Below are 16,437 nucleotides of genomic sequence, written 5' to 3' on the forward strand. Positions count from 1 at the left end.
CCTCTTTCAGGGATTCTATGATTCAGTCGTCTGAAATAAAAACAGAACAAGACACAAAAACACTCTGCAGGGCAGGCAGCAGCTTTGGAGAGAGGAACAGAATTAACATTTCAGCTTGATGCAAGAGTATTTTCCCAAAATGTTTTGTAATATGATGGCCTTGAAAAGAATATCATAATTCATTTTTAGAGGAGTGACGGCCCTCCTTCAAAGGGGTGACAGTGTAAGGAAATTAAATACAATGGGTGGCATTTTATGGCCTCGCTCGTCCCGAAACCGTAAAATCCCACCCGAGGTCAACGGATCTTCCCATTGTCCGCCCCTCGCCCGCTCCGATTCCCGTGGAGGACGGGGCTGTAAAATTCTGGGCTTACTTGACTTCTTCAGGCATTGTTTGTCCCTTCTATATGTGTACTGTTCTTATTAAGGTAAGGGAGGTAAAATGGAACTTTGCAAACTTTGGCTCCTGTCTTCAATATGAAATCATTCAAGATTAGGTAGAACAGGTCAGTTGAGAAGAAAACGCACTCTGCTTTTTTTTCCTGAATGTAAGCAACCCTAACCTTCAAAAGAACACCCTCTACTGGGTCAATGTGAAACTTCCTTTTCAGATAGGAGTTTCCTATCATATCAGAATTAGGCCGCTGATCCGATGCCAACTGGTGTCAAATCGACTTGAGCTCCCCCCCCCCCCGCCCCCCCGCAGCTCAGTTCACTACTGCCAGAGAGGAGATTACTATCTCATGAGACACAGGGTCAAAGGTCCAAAAAGCACACAGCTCCACTTTGCTACACAACCCCAGTTTTAGGAAAGAGAAGAAAGTTCTATCCACAATTGCTAAGCCTGCCATCTCATTGCCCCAGTACAATATCATCACAAATTAGTATGCATATAATAACTTCCTCATTCAGAAACAGAAAAAAAGAAAAGGATTTTACATTGTGTCTTTCATAACATTAGGCTATCCAAAGAATTTCGGGTCCAATACATTACATTTGAAGAATAGTCACTGTTGTAACACAAGAAAGGTAGCAGCCAATTTGCTCATAGCAAGATCCCACACTCTGCAACATGGCAATGAACACAGAATCTATTTAAGGGATCTTGATTGAGGGATAAATTACAAACATTTTACCATCATTGACATGACATTCCCTATTTCCATGTCTGACATATGGAATGGGATATCTTATTTAATGCTGAACTTGTGCAGACGGTTCATAACTTTAAACTTTTTTAAAAATCGTTCTTGGGATGTGGGCATAGCTGGCTGGGCCAGCATTTATTGCCCATCCCTAATTGCCCCAGAGAAGGTGGTGGTGAGCTGCCATTTCGTACCACTGCAGTCCATGTAGTGTAGCAACATCCACCGCGCTGGTAGGAGGGAGGTAGAGAAGTTTGATCCAGCGACTATGGAGGAACAGCAATGTATTTCCTAGTCAGGATGGTGAGTGACTTGGAGGGCAACTTCCAGGTGGTGGTGTTTCCATGTATCTGCTGTCCTTGCCATGGAAGTGGTCATGGTTTTGGAAGATGCTGTCTAAGGAACCTTGGTGAGTTTCTGCAGTGCATCTTGTAGATGGTATATACTGCTGCCACCGGGCATCAGTGATAGAGGGAGTGAATGTTTGTAGATGTGCCAGTCAAGCGGGCTGCTTTGTCCTGGATAGTCATAGAGTCATAGAGGTTTGCAGCATGGAAACAGGCCCTTTGGCCCAACCTGTCAATGTCGCCCAGTTTTTACGACTAAACTAGCCCCAATTGGTGTTGAGGTTCATGAGTGTTGTTGGAGCTGCACTCATCTAGGCAACTGGGGAATATTCCATCACACTCATGACTTGTTCCTTATGGATGATGGACAGGCTTAGGGGGACCTTGTATCTAAGGAAGGATGTGCTGGCCTTAGAAAGGGCCCAGAGGAGTTGCACATGAATGATCCCCGGAATGAAGAGCTTGTCGTATGAGGAACGGACTCTGGATCTGTACTCGTTGGAGTTTAGAAGGATGAGGGGGGATCTTATTGAAACTTACAAGATACTGCAAGGCCTCGATAGAGTGGATGTGGAGAGGATGTTTCCACTAGTAGGAAAAACTAGAACTAGAGGGCATAACCTCAGAATAAAGGGATGATCCTTTAAAACAGAGATGATGAGGAATTTCTTCAGCCAGAGAATGGTGAATCTGTGGAACTCTTTGTCGCAGAAGACTGTGGAGGCCAGGTCATTGAGTGTCTTTAAGAAAGATAGATAAGTTCTTGATTATTAAGGGGATATGGGGTTATGGGGAAAAGACAGAAGAATGGGGATGAGAAAAATATCAGCCATAATTGTATGGCTGATGCTCGATGGGCCGAGTGGCCTAATTCTGCTCCTATGTCTTATGGGATAAAGTTGCAACGTGCCAAACTCTTGACTTGAACATGTCTGATCTTCAGAAAGAGGGGAAGCCCATTCCATTTTTGTGAAATGCATTTGATCCAATGCCATGTTGTTGAGGAGAAATGGGATAAATGCTCCAACTGCTATTATTCCTACTGCTCATAGGACTCAGGTATATGGGGACTAAGAAATTGAGCAACTTACACTCACAAGAGAAACATGCTTCACCATGTTTCTCTTTGCATACCTACTCCTTTCGACATATATATGTAGGAAGTGATGCTGGTGACAGCAGTAAATCATCCCCTTCAAGTCTGACCTGATTTCCTACCCAACGGAATCTACTGTTGAAAGGAAGCAGCTGTCTTATTAGTTACTTCAGAAGAAGTGAAGGACAGAATTCTGCAAATCTCCTTATCATCCTATTTCCATTGACGTAATGTTTATATAATGAGAATACCAGCGGAATGATATTTACCAGAAAGACTTACCCAACTGAAGCTCTTTGCTATAGGAACATCCTGCATTTACAAAATGTCTCCAGAACGGCAAGGTGCAAACTGTCGCCATTGGCCCAAAGTTCCCCAAACTTCCCACCTAACAACATTCCCAGAGTATCTTCACCACACAAACTGCAGCGGTTCAGGAAGACCCACCATTGCCAACTCAAGGGCAACTCGAGATGGGCAATAAATGTTGGCCCTGTATGACAGCGACACCCACATCCCAGGAATGATATTTCTCAAAAGTTTTGCGATGCGGATTTACATTAACTTGAAGCTTGAAGAACTCGGATGCTCTTCGACAAGTGTGGCCATACTTCTGAGAGCATTGGGCAGCATTCTATTCAAGGCTTCACTTTAAATGGTGTAAAATGAACACAAAATGACATGACATGCACGGCACGGTGGCACAATGGTTAGCACTGCTGCCACACGGCGCCAGGGACCGGGGTTCAATTCCGGCCTCGGCTGACTGTGTGGAGTTTGCACATTCTTCCCGTGCCTGCATGGGTTTCCTCCAGGTGCTCCGGTTTCCTCCCACACTCCAAAGATGTGCGGGTTAGGTGGTTTGGCATTGCTAAGTCATCCCTTAGTGTCGGGGGACGAGCAGGAAAAATACGTGGGGTTAAGGGGATAGGGCCTCGGTGGGATTGTTGTCGGTGCAGACTTGATTGGCCTAATGGCCTCCTTCTGCACTGTAGGGATTCTATAATTCTATGACAGGGCAATCAGAGGCTAGTAAGCAGAGCTTAGCATGAAGTCAACTCTATACATAAGCTCAATGGCACCAGCCCAACTATAATGCAGGGGAATTTGCCCCACAGGCTTAGGGTCAGTTTGGAGTTAGATAGTGAGCTCTTCCATCTGCTGTAAGGATATATTCAGCCGGCCTACATTATAGGATCAGCACCATCAGTGACAGGCAAGGTGATCCGAACACTTCCATGTTTTGATTTTGGCTTCTTCCTAACTAGCTTAGGGATCATTTGCGTTGTCAGCTGATGCACTGCCCTTTATGTGTGATGCAACCAGCTGGCACATCAGTAAACAAAGCCTTTCCTACTGATGAGAATGAGGCCAGTGCTTACTGTTTACTGTATTGCTGCACTTCTCAGAGTGCAGAGACAAGCATCAGAATTCTGAGCACAGAATGAGGCCATTGGGCCTCACCATTCTGAGACAGTATTTATGTTCTACATGAGCCCCCCCCCCCGCCCCCTTCCCCCCCTCCCTCCCCTCACTCTTCAACTAACTCCATCAACCCATCCTTCTATTAATTTCTCCCTCAGCAATTTATCCAGCTCCCCCCTTAAACCTATCGCCGCAATTCACCTCAACCACTCTGCAGGTGGGGTAACAAGTTCCACTTACCACTCTTTGGTTAAAGAAGCTAATCCTGGATTCCTTATTTGATTTAATCATTATGTCTATAACCCTCACAATGGAAATATCATAGAATCCCTACAATGCAGAAGGAGGCCATTCGGCCCATCAAGGTTGCAATGACAACAATCCCACCCAGGCCTTATTCCCTTAGCCCCATGTATTTACCCTGCCAATGCCCCTGTTACTAAAGGACAATTTAGCATGGCCAATCAACTTAACCCATACATCTTTGGACTGTGGGAGGAAACCAGAGCACCCGGAGGAAACACACGCAGACGCGGGGAGAACATGCAAACTCCACACATACAGTTACCCGAGGCTGGAAATCAACCCGGGTCATAGAATCACGGAACGATAGAATCTACAGTGCAGAAGGAGGCCATTTGACTCATCAAGCCTGCACCGACAACAATCCCAGCCAGGTCCTATCCCCGTAACCACACATATTTACCCTCCTAGTTCCCCTGACACTAAGGGGCAATTTATCATGGCCAGTCAACCAACCTGCACATCTTTGGACTGTGGGAAGAAACCGGAGCACCTGGAGGAAAGCTGCACAGACACGGGGAGAACATGCAAACTCCACACAGACAACCGCTCCAGGCCGGAATTGAACCTGGGTCCCTGGCGCTGTGAGGCAGCAGTGCCAACCACTGTGCCATTATGCCGCTCTAACTATCTCTATGTCTTCTCTATGTCTATCCCATCAAACTATTTGTTGCTCCTCACCTGTAGCTGACCTTGTGCCACCCCTTCAAACTTATTCACTGAATCCTCCCTAAGGTGTGTATTTGTGCTGTTACTTGCAACAGTTATTTTTTTCCTATTCATTCGTGGGACATGGGCGTCGCTGGCCGGGCCAGCATTTATTGCCCATCCTTAATTGCCCCTGAACTGAGTGGCTTGCTAGTCCATTTCAGAGGGCAGATGAGAGTCAACCACATTGCTGTGGCTCTGGAGTCACATATAGCCCAGACCAGGTAAGGATGGCAGATTTCCTTCTCCAGATGGGTTTTTCCAACAATTGACAATGGTTTCATGGTATCAGCAGATTCTTAATTCCAGATATATTTTATTGAATTCAAATTCCATCTGCCATGGCGGGATTCGAACCCGGATCCCCAGAACATGAGTTGAGTTTCTGGATTAATAGTCTAGCAATAATACAACTAGGCCATTGCCTAGTGACACGGTGTTGAGTGCTGTGAGGGGGTCTTGGTGTTAATCCGGTAGTGGTGCCGGTGGGCTACAGTTCCAATCTTGCAGAGAGCCAGCACAAACATGTTAGGCTGAAGGGCCTTCTCCTCTACAATTTGACGCCTACAAATGACAGAAAAGTGACAAACATGCAGCGATGGCTTCGAGAGGCATCAACACATGGTGTGAGTGAAATCCATTGAAGAGTGTACCAAGGCTTCCTGTTGAAAGCTACAGCTGCAAACATATTCCCTATAGGAATGTGTGCTCATCAATGGTAAGATAGGCATGAGGTGATGGTATAGGCAGCATGGTGGCACAGTGGTTAGCACTGCTGCCTCACAGTGCCATGCCTGGATTCAGTTCTGGCCTCGAGTGACTATGTGTGGAGTTTCCACGTTCTCCCCGTGTCTGTGTGGGTTTCCTCCGGGTGCTCCGGTTTCCTCCCACACTCCAAAGATGCACGGCTTAGGTGGATTGGCCATGCTAAATTTCCCCTGAATGTCCCAAGATATCAAGGCTAGATGGATTAACCATGGTAAATGTGTGGGGTTACAGCGATAGGCGGGGGTGAGTGGGCCTGAGAAAGATACACTGTTAGAGAGTCAGTGTGGACACAATGGGCCAAATGGCCTCTTCTATACTATAGGGATGCTATGAGATAGTTATAAGCATAAACCCGTTGGTCAGAAAGATTTTGCAGCGTGCATACATGGGCCATGTGCCCATTGAATAGGATGATCAGGTATGATTTGTTTAGCTGAATACTCCACTTACATTGTTCCTTTAGGCTCGCCATGTACTGGCTGCACAATTCTTGCCAGGCATGACTGCCCTCAGCTAACCCAGCTCACATCCTGCTCGTGCAACAACCCTTCATTGGCCATCAAACAGCAGTGGGGGTGGGGTGGATCCTGACCTCCTGTGTTCATTCCACCAATCACCAGTTGAAAATACTTCAACTCTCATAATAGCTAACACAATTCTTGATCGTTGTATATGTCCAGTTATCTTGAAGAGGCCTGGAGGTGCATGGGAGGACTGGGAGCTGCTGAAACTAACATTTCTGTGGAATAGTCTTCTTCCAGTTGGTCAGCTGTAAATCATAGAATCCCTACAGTGCAGAAGTAGGCCATTCAGCTCATCGAGCCTGCACCAACCACACCCAGCTCCCATTCCCATAATCTCAATTATTTATCCTGCTAATCCCCCTGATACTAATGGGCAATTTAGCATGGCCAATCAACCTAACCCGCATATCTTTGGACTTTCGGAGGAAACTCACGCAGACATGGGAAGAATGTGCAAGCTCCACACAGGCAGTGACCCAAGCCGGGAATTGAACCCGGGTCCCTGATGCTGTGGGGCAGCAGTGCTAACCACTGTGCCACCATGACGCCCTGCAGCTCTAACACCGCAACCCCCCCCCCCCCACTCCGCCCACCCAAACAGGCCCTTCATACAGAAAATAACCTGAACGTTCCAAACAAATATATATCAGATCCTAAATATGCATCTCTTGTGTCTTTACAAGAATACAATATTTGTCATTATAAAATTGGCATACATAGGTTTACCAATTTTTTTTTCCAAAAAAGATATTTTAAAGTTTATTTATTAGTGTCACAAGTAAGCTTACTTTAACACTGAAATGAAGTCACTGTGAAAATCCCCTAGTCACCACACTCTGGCACCTGTTCGGATACACTGAGGGAAAATTTAGCATGGCCAATGCACCCTAACCAGCACGTCTTTCAGACTGTGGGAGGAAACCGGACTACACGGAGGAAACCTTGGGGAGAATGTGCAGACTCCACACAGACAGTGACCCAAGTCAGGAATTAAACCCAGTGCCAACTGCTGTGCCACCGTGCTGCCATGGGATTAATGAGATGTGGACATAACTGGCAAGGTCCTAGATGCCCTTAAACTGAGTGGCTTGCCAAGCCATTTCAGAGGGCTGTTAAGAATCAACCATATTGATGTAGCTCTGGAGTCACATGTGGGCCAGACCGGGTAAGGACGGCAGATTTCCTTCCTTATAGGACATTAGTGAACCAGATGGGTTTTTATCACAATGAGTGAGAACGGCCATCACTGTTCCTAAGACTAGCTTTCAATTCCAGATCTATTAATTGAATCCGAATCCTACCAGCAGCCAGGGTGGGATTTGAACCCACATCCCCAGATAATTAGCCTGCGCCACTGGATTTCTCGCCCAGTGATGGGCATTACCACAACATCACTATCTCCCCTTGTTGTAGAAATAGCAAAAAGGAAGTTTGTGTGGCATAGTGGATTTGCGTATTCATTCATCGCTCACTCTTCAGTTCAAGGCCAGAGAGAAAGGTGGTTGTAAGAGGAAGGCTCTTTTATGAAGCGCGTTCACTCAGTTTCAACTAGTTCCTAACAAGTGTGGGCACACAGAATAAAAATGTCTATAATTCAGAACAAAATGGAAATCTCGCTCGAAAACCGCATGGATGTGTAGTCTGGAAGTTTGACATGTCACAACCGAGTAGTACATAATATTCTTCTGAGGCTGTGATTAAAGCAAATTGCTGGGACACAGTTCCAGACATTTCCAATACTTAATTTGCCAGTGCTTAATGCTGACACTGCGTGTTCCACTCATCCCCTAACACTGACATCACTCACCTTCATGAGTGTAACAATTCACCTCAAGTTTAAACAAAAGTGTATTTGCCATTCTCCATCAATATGATTCCGCCCCTACCATTTTCACACCTCCTCTCCTGAAGATTTTGTGACCAGCCCTCCAGGAACTGACTCAAGTTGCAGGTCTTTGTCATGCTAATTTCCCAGCCAGTTTCTTTCGGGGTACATGGCATAACTCCATTGGACGATTTACACTATACTATGTACCTTGGAACTAGATTTTGCCGACAAGATTAATATATACTTTCTCAAATCACCGAGTGGCAGAAATTGACACAAAATGAGTGATATTGAACCTTCTATACACTGAGTTCCACCGACTGCAGAGACTGAATGTCAGTCGCTGCAGATCAAGGCCACTTGATCCAATATTACCTGTTTCATAAAGGATTTTTACCTCTTCTAGTTCCAGCCCCACAACATATTCCCAGATACTTTCTCCCTTCTCAACCTAAGACTTCAGTATTGATATAAAGAGAAGGGGAAAAACGCAAAGCTAAGCCAAGAGGGTAGAAAATATGGGCAAAATCACAATCTGTAACCCCATGACCCAGCATATCCCCCACTCTACCATAACCACCAAGCTAGGGATCAACTCTGGTTCAATAAAGGGGGGCATGCCAGGAACAGCACCAGGCATACATTAAAATGAGTTCTCACCTGGTGAAGCTACAAAACAGGACGACTTGTGTGCCAAGCAACATAAGCTATAAGTGATAGACAAAGCTAAGCGATTCCACAACCAACGGATTAGATCTAAGCTTTGCAATCCTGCCACATCCAGCTGTGAATGATGGTGGACAATTAAGCAACTCACAGGAGGAGTCTCCACAAATACCCCCATCCCCCCATCCGCAATGAAGGGGGAGCCCAAAAGATAAGGTTGCAGCATTGGCAGCTACCCACAGCCAGATGTGCTGACTGGATGATCCATAGCCTATTCCAGAGATCCTCAGCATCACAGATGTCAGTCTTCAGCCAATTCAATTCACTCCATATGGTATCCAGACATTTCTGAAAGCACTGGACAATGCAAATGCTATGGACCCTGACAATATTCTGGCAATTTTACTGAAGTCATGCTCCAGAACTTGCCACTCCCCTAGCCAAGCTATTCCAGTACGGTTACAACTCTGGCATCTACCCGACAATGTAGAAAATTGTCCAGGTATGTCCTGTATACAAAAAACAGGACAAATTCAATCCAAGAAATTACCACCCCATCAATCTACTCTTGATCATCTTGATACCGCTTTCAAGCAGAACCTACTCAGCAATAACCTGTTCACTGATGTTCAGTTTGGGTTCCGCCAGGGTCATTCCACTCCTGGCCTCATTACACCCTTGGACAAAAGAGCTGAATGCGGAGGTGAGGGTGACTGTCTTTGACAGCAAGGCAGCATTTGACCAAGTGTGGCATCAAGGAATCCCCAGCAAACTGGAGTCAATGGGAATCAGGGAAAACTTTCCACTGGTTGGAGTCATACCTGGCATAAAGGAATATGATTGTGGTTGTTGGATGTCAGTCATCTCAATTCCAGGACTCGCTGCAGGAGTTCCTCAAGGTAGTGTCCTAGGTCCAACCATCCTCAGCTGCTTCATCAATGATCTTCCCTCCATCATAAGGTCAGAAGTGGGAATATTCATGTTCAAATGCAGCAATCCTGGACAATATCCAGGCTTGGGCTGCTAAGTGGCAAGTAACATACGTGCCACGCATGTGCCAGGCAATGACCACCTCCAACAAGAGAGAATCCAACCATCACCCCTTGATATACAATGGCATTACCATTGCAGAATCCCCCATTATTAACATCCTGGGGGTTACCATTGACCCGAACATGTACTGGACTCGACATATAAATACTGTGGCTACAAGAACAGGTCAGAGGCTAGGAATCCTGAGGTGAGTAACTCACTTGCTGATTCCCCAAAGCCTGTCCAACATCTACAAAGCACAAGTCAGGAGTGTAATGGAATACTTTACATTTGCCTGGATGAGTGCAGTTTCAATGACACTCAAGAAGCTTGACACCATCCAGGGCAAATCAGCCTGATTGATCAACACCCCATCCACAAACATTCACTCCCTCCACCACCAGCGAACAGTGGCAGCAGTGTGTATGTCTACAATATGCACTGCAGGAATTTGCCAAGTCTCCTTAAACAGCATCTTCCAAACCCACGACTGCTACCATCTAGAATGACAAGGAACACCAGCACCTGCAAGTTCCACTCCAGGGGAGGCGATGGCCTAGTGGTATTATTGCTAGACTATTAGTCCAGAAACTCAGCTAATGTTCTGGGAACCCAGGTTCGAATCCCATCACGGCTGATAGTGGAATTTGAATTCAATAAAAAGAAATCTGTAATTAAGAATCTACTGATGACCATGAAACCATTGTTGGAAAAATCCACCTGGTTCACTAATGTCCTGAAGGGAAGGAAATCTGTCGTCCTTACCTGCTCTGGTCTACATGTGACTCCAGAGCCACAGCAATGTGGTTGTCTCTCAATTGCCCTCTGAAATGGCCTAACAAGCTATTCAGTACAAGGGCAACTAGGGGTGGGCAATAAATTCTGGCCAGCCAACGACACCCATGTCCCACAAATGAATAAAAAAGTCACTCACCTACCTGACTTGGAACTACATCACCATCCCTTCATTGTCACTGGGTCAAAATCCAAGAATCCTTTCCTAACAGCTCTGTGGGTGTACCTACACCACATGGATAAAAGGGCACCTCACCATCACCTTAAAGGCAACTAGTGATGGGCAATAAATGCTGGCCTGACAGCGATGCCCACATCCCGTGATAGAAGAAAAACCAACAGCAATTTTCAAGGTTCCTCAAATGACTAACTTCTCCAAACGGCTGATGAAAATGGTGGCCTCCTCCAACCCTTTCTCATTCACTTAACTCAATGCGGCTTCTAAACTCCAATAAAAAGTGTCCTTGTGAACCAATGAACTCATGTGAATCAGAATCACGAAAACAGATGTGCTCACAAGAATTTCTTCAACCACTTAAAAGTTCCCTGTCAGCTTTGTAACCAGTCTGCTTGAGTCAGGGCCTGTTTTCCAGTGGGGTCATTTAATGACTTCATACTAATTCAATGGCAGTTTCCAATTATGCCCTCCTGACAGGACAAAGACTTGACTTATTTAATTAACATAGTACAGGACTGTTGTGGAATCGTGTACATTTTCCCCCATACGCTGGGGGAAAATTTCCACCCAACAACCACTTTCCTGCCCAACCTCCCTCCAAATCAACCTCCGCCCCCCCCCCCCAACACCCTCCTGCCTTTTACCTGAACCCCTTTTCAAATTCCACCATCGTGACAACCTGACACAGCCCTTCAGTCATCCTGATGTAAGCAGCCCAGAGTATCTTCAGTTTGTCATTCCATGCATGATTCGAACATAAGTAGTAGGAAGAGTTGTGACTTTTGGCCCTTTGAATCTTCTCTGTCATTCAATACCATTGTGGCTGATCCAACACAAATCCATATCTTCATATCCTGTCCTTTCATGATTGAGCAACCCTATGAGGTAGAACAAAGAACAATACAGCACAGGAACAGGCCCTTCGGCCCTCCAAGCCCGTGCCGCTCATGTGCCCCGTGACCATTCTTTTGTATCTCTCTATTCCCAGTCTGTTCATGTGGCTATCTAGATAAGTCTTAAATGATCCCAGCGTGTCCGCCTCAACCACCTTGCTTGGTAGTGCATTCCAGGCCCCCACCACCCTCTGTGTAAAATACGTCCCCCTGACATCTGTGTTGAACCTTGCCCCCCTCACCTTGAACCCGTGACCCCTTGTGTTCGTCACCTCCGACCTGGGAAAAAGCTTCCCACTGTTCACTCTATCTATGCCCTTCATAATTTTATACACCTCTATTAGGTCGCCCCTCATCCTCCGTCTTTCCAGGGAGAACAACCCCAATTTACCTAATCTCTCCTCATAGCTAAGACCCTCCATACCAGGCAACATCCTGGTAAACCTTCTCTGTACACTCTCCAAAGCCTCCACGTCCTTCTGGTGGTGTGGCGACCAGAACTGGATGCAGTATTCCAAATGTGGCCTAACCATCGTTCTATACGGCTGCAACATCATATGCCAACTTTTTTTTTCTATGCCCCGTCCAATAAAGGCAAGCATGCCATACGCCTTCTTCACCACCCTCTCCACCTGTGCTGCCATCTTTAAGGATCTGTGGACTTGTACACCCAGGTCCCTCTGTGTGTCTATACTCCTGATGGTTCTGCCATTTATTGTATAGCTCCCCCTTACATTAGATCTACCAAAATGCATCACTTCACATTTATCTGGATTAAATTCCATCTGCCATTTCTCCGCCCAATGTTCCAGCCTATCTATATCCTGCATGTAGAGTATTCTGAAGATTGACAATGCACTGGGTGAACAAATGTATCCATCAGAACGAATCATAGAATCATTACAGTGCAGAATGAAGCCATTTGGCTCACTGAGTCTGCACTGACTCTCCAAGAGAATCCCACCCTATCCCTGTAACTCCATGCATTTACCCCACTCATCCCCCTAACCTACACATCTTGAGACACAAAGGGGCAATTTAGCATGGCCAACCCACCTAACCTGCACATCTTTGGAATCTGGGAGGAAACTGGAGCACCCGGGGGAAACCCACACAGACACGGGGAGAATGTGCAAACTCCACACAGACAGTGACCCAAGGCTGGAATGAAACCTGAGTCCCTGGCGCTGTGTGCCACTGTGCCGCCCCAGTGTGAGAATGAAGCCTAGAATTATTGTTGCAGTACTTTTTCTGTTCCTAAGAATAATTTGGGGAATTTAATAAAATAACAAAGAGAAACAAACGTTCATCAATCTAGATAATCTTCCAATAATAATTAGCCACTAATTGCCCCCCAGAGCCTAGTTAAATTGAGCAGTGACTTCAGAGTGACATGTTGGGTTTACAGCTAAACATTACAAGCATGCTCCACAGTACAGGCTAGCCACGTAACATTTTTAAAGGTCAACCTTTTCTTAGTTAAAGACTAACTACATTTTTAGTGGGAGAAAGCTAACCTGGGTTAAAGAAGACAACATTCCTGTTTGTTAACTTTGACCTGTTACTCCAGCAAAGGGTTCAGACTCATGCCTGTGATCCAAGAAACACTAATATCATCCACATATGTCACTGTGTATCTCCAGCTTCTACTAAAATGGAATCTACAATGCGAGTAGGTGCTAGCCATATTTTCAGTTGTGAAGGGCATACTGTGTTCTTTTTCTATGTTTGCTTAATACAAACATACCAACTTAACCCAAAAGTGGTAAAATAAGCATAGGTTCAGTTTCTTTGCAGGTGTAGTACAGGGTGACTCAGTGGACACGTTTACTATAAAGGTTCGACAGCTATTGTTAACAGGCAAGTATAGTGACAACTCCTTCACACCACATATAATAGCCATTAGCAGTGCTTTCCCCTGGTTTCTGTGGCTATGACTCATCTTTCATTCCCTCACTCTGCAGTATAAATATCTCCCACTTTCTATGCCTTTTAGCTTTTACATCTGGACTTGAAACGTCAGCCTTTTTCTCTCCTTACAGATGCTGCCAGACCTGCTGAGATTTTCCAGCATTTTCTCTTTTTCCTTCACAACCACGTCACTAGCTAATTTGAAAATTCCTCTGAACAATGTCTCTTGGTCACTTGGTTTACATCCTGACAACATACCATGAGCAGATTCCCTCTTAAAGTGATATCACAACATTATGAGCTGAAGTAACCCTATGGGAGAAATTAAGCAGGGGATACATTTGGGTTTTTTTGCTTAATGAGACTTGCCCATATTCTTTGGTGAGCTGGCTTTCTGAGGGTGCCATAACTTTGCATGAAGCAGAGAGTATGCATTCGGTTATTTAATTTTCTATAATCTACGCAGCACCATCCTTCTTCGGATTGTGCACTCTGATTCACAGCTGAGCTTCTTCCAAGTTAGATGTACCAAGTTCAAATCTCCCGTACTCAATTTTTTTTTAACTGTCCTCCCATTAATCACAAGGGACTGGGGAGAATTATTGACTATGCCACACATTGGGATCACAGTACCAGGCATAATCACTTTCTTGGGCAGTAACTACGCAACCTGTTAACTCTGTTTATGCAAAAACTGTGAAGTTAAATAAATTACTTCCACTGAAGAACATTCTTTGCACTATTCTACATCAACAATGTCACCCTGCTCCTGGGTGGTAAGTGGAAAATTAATTTGGCTCAGTGGGGAGTTATTTAAAACAAGTCACTTCTGCAACTAGCGCAAACATAATTAAAAAGCGAAACACTGGGAGTGCTGGAAATCTGAAACCAAACTTTTAGAGAGGCTGGACGGTCAGGCAGCATCTGTGGAGAGAAACAGAATTATTTTTTGTTGTGGATTTGAGCAGTGCAGACATGACACTAATGTCTAAGTGAGCAAGAGCGTTATTTACTGAATTTTAAAAAACATTTCCCTAGAAAAGGTGGTAGTGGCGGTTATGCTTCAGTTATACAGGGCATTGGTGAGACCACATTTATTTATTAGTGTCACAAGTAGGCTTATATTAACGCTGCAATGAAGTTACTATGAAAATCCCCTTGTCGTCACACTTCCCGTGCCTTTCCGGGTACACTGAGGGAGAATTCAGCATGGCCAATGCACCTAACCAGCACGTCTTCCGGACTGTGGGAGGAAACCGGAGCGCCCGGAGGAAACCCACGCAGACACGGAGAGAATGTGCAGACTCCGGACAAGCCTAGATTTGAACCTGGGTCCCTGGCACTGTGAGGCAGCAGTGCCAACCACTGTGCCACCATGCCACCCATCTGGAGTATTCAGAATGTACATAGAATCCTTACATTTCAAAGTGTCTACCATCTCATGCTTCTAGCAGCTTCTGTGATATCCGTTTACATTTTCTCTGATCCCACAGCCAGGGTTAATCAATCAAGCACAATGAACATCAACAGACTCACATAATCAAACCCCACATTTTCCACAGATGCTGCCTGACCTGCTGAGTATTTCTAGCATTTTATTTTTATTTCTACAAATGTATATTAATGGTGCTCCAAGTTGTCCTTATTTATACCTCTGGCAAAAAAGACTTTTGGGCAGTTGCAACTTCAAGAGGAAGTCTTGATATCAAGAATAGCCAGATAGAAGCAATCTTCAAAGAAAAAGATTGGTATTATGCCATGGTAGGTTGGGAATCCTTCTTCTATGGAGGAGCCTTGGAAATTATTGTTGTAAATTTTTTGAACATGCTTTTTCCTTCCCAAGTAGTTCTCTTCCATTTATGAGCGCCTCGACTGATAGTTTCCTCCTATTAACAAGCTTGGGAGTTAGAGCCTTTCAGATCCTCTTGTCAATGACCTTGGGGTTAAATCCAAATTGTCAGTAGTTTACATCTTACTCTATTGGTGAGCCTTTGGTTCGGTGGTAGCAGGTAGAAGGTACAGGGTTTGAACCCTAGTTCCAATTTTGCATCCTGCGTTAACATCCGGCCAGGCACTTGCATCTGCTGAGTGCAGGAATGCAGGGAGTCTCCCCTTATCATATTGGAGCCCATAAAATCCCCCCTCTCATCAACTTTACAGATGCGCCATAGAAAGCACTTTTTCTGGATGTATCATGGATTGATATGGCTCCTGCTCTGCCCAAGACCACAAGAAACTACAAAGGATCATGAACGAAGCCCAGTCCATCACTCAAAGCAGTCTCCCATCCATTGACTGTCGACATCTCCCACTGCCTTGGAAAAGCAGCCAGCATAATCAAGGACCCCACACAACCCGGACATTCTCTCTTCCACCTTCTTCCATCGGGAAAAAGATACAAAAGTCTGAGGACACGTACCAACCGACTCAAGAGCAGCTTCTTCCCTGCTGCCATCAGACTTTTGAATGGTCCCACCTCACATTAAGTTGATCTTTCTCTACATCCTAGATATGACTGATGATTGTAACACTACATTCTGCATTCTCTCCTTTCCTTCTCTATGAACTGTATGGTCTGTCTGTATAGCGCGCAAGAAACAATACTTTTCACTGTATCCCAATACATGTGACAATAATAAATCAAATCAAATCAAACCAAATCACTATGTAGGGCCATCTGCCTTATTGTCTGGTATAAAGATAGGTACATCTTTGGAAATAATGTTGGGAAAGTGACCTGTCATTTGATAATCAGCCTGAAAGGCCTTCTATCGCAGCTCCAAGAGTAGCATGTGAAGATGAACAAAAAATAACAACT

General features: G+C 45.1%; 1 long non-coding RNA gene across 1 annotated transcript in view; it reads left to right on the plus strand.

Annotated features, from left to right (window-relative positions):
- Positions 1–15,963, plus strand: part of LOC144507883 (uncharacterized) — a 28,553-nt gene extending 12,590 nt beyond the window's left edge. The window contains exon 3 of the long non-coding RNA XR_013500155.1: positions 15,780–15,963. This is a non-coding gene — a long non-coding RNA (uncharacterized LOC144507883). The remainder of the gene's footprint in view (positions 1–15,779) is intronic.
- Positions 15,964–16,437: the final 474 nt, after the last annotated feature.

The sequence above is a fragment of the Mustelus asterias genome, chromosome 19, assembly GCF_964213995.1.
Source record: "Mustelus asterias chromosome 19, sMusAst1.hap1.1, whole genome shotgun sequence".
Lineage (NCBI taxonomy): Eukaryota > Metazoa > Chordata > Chondrichthyes > Carcharhiniformes > Triakidae > Mustelus > Mustelus asterias.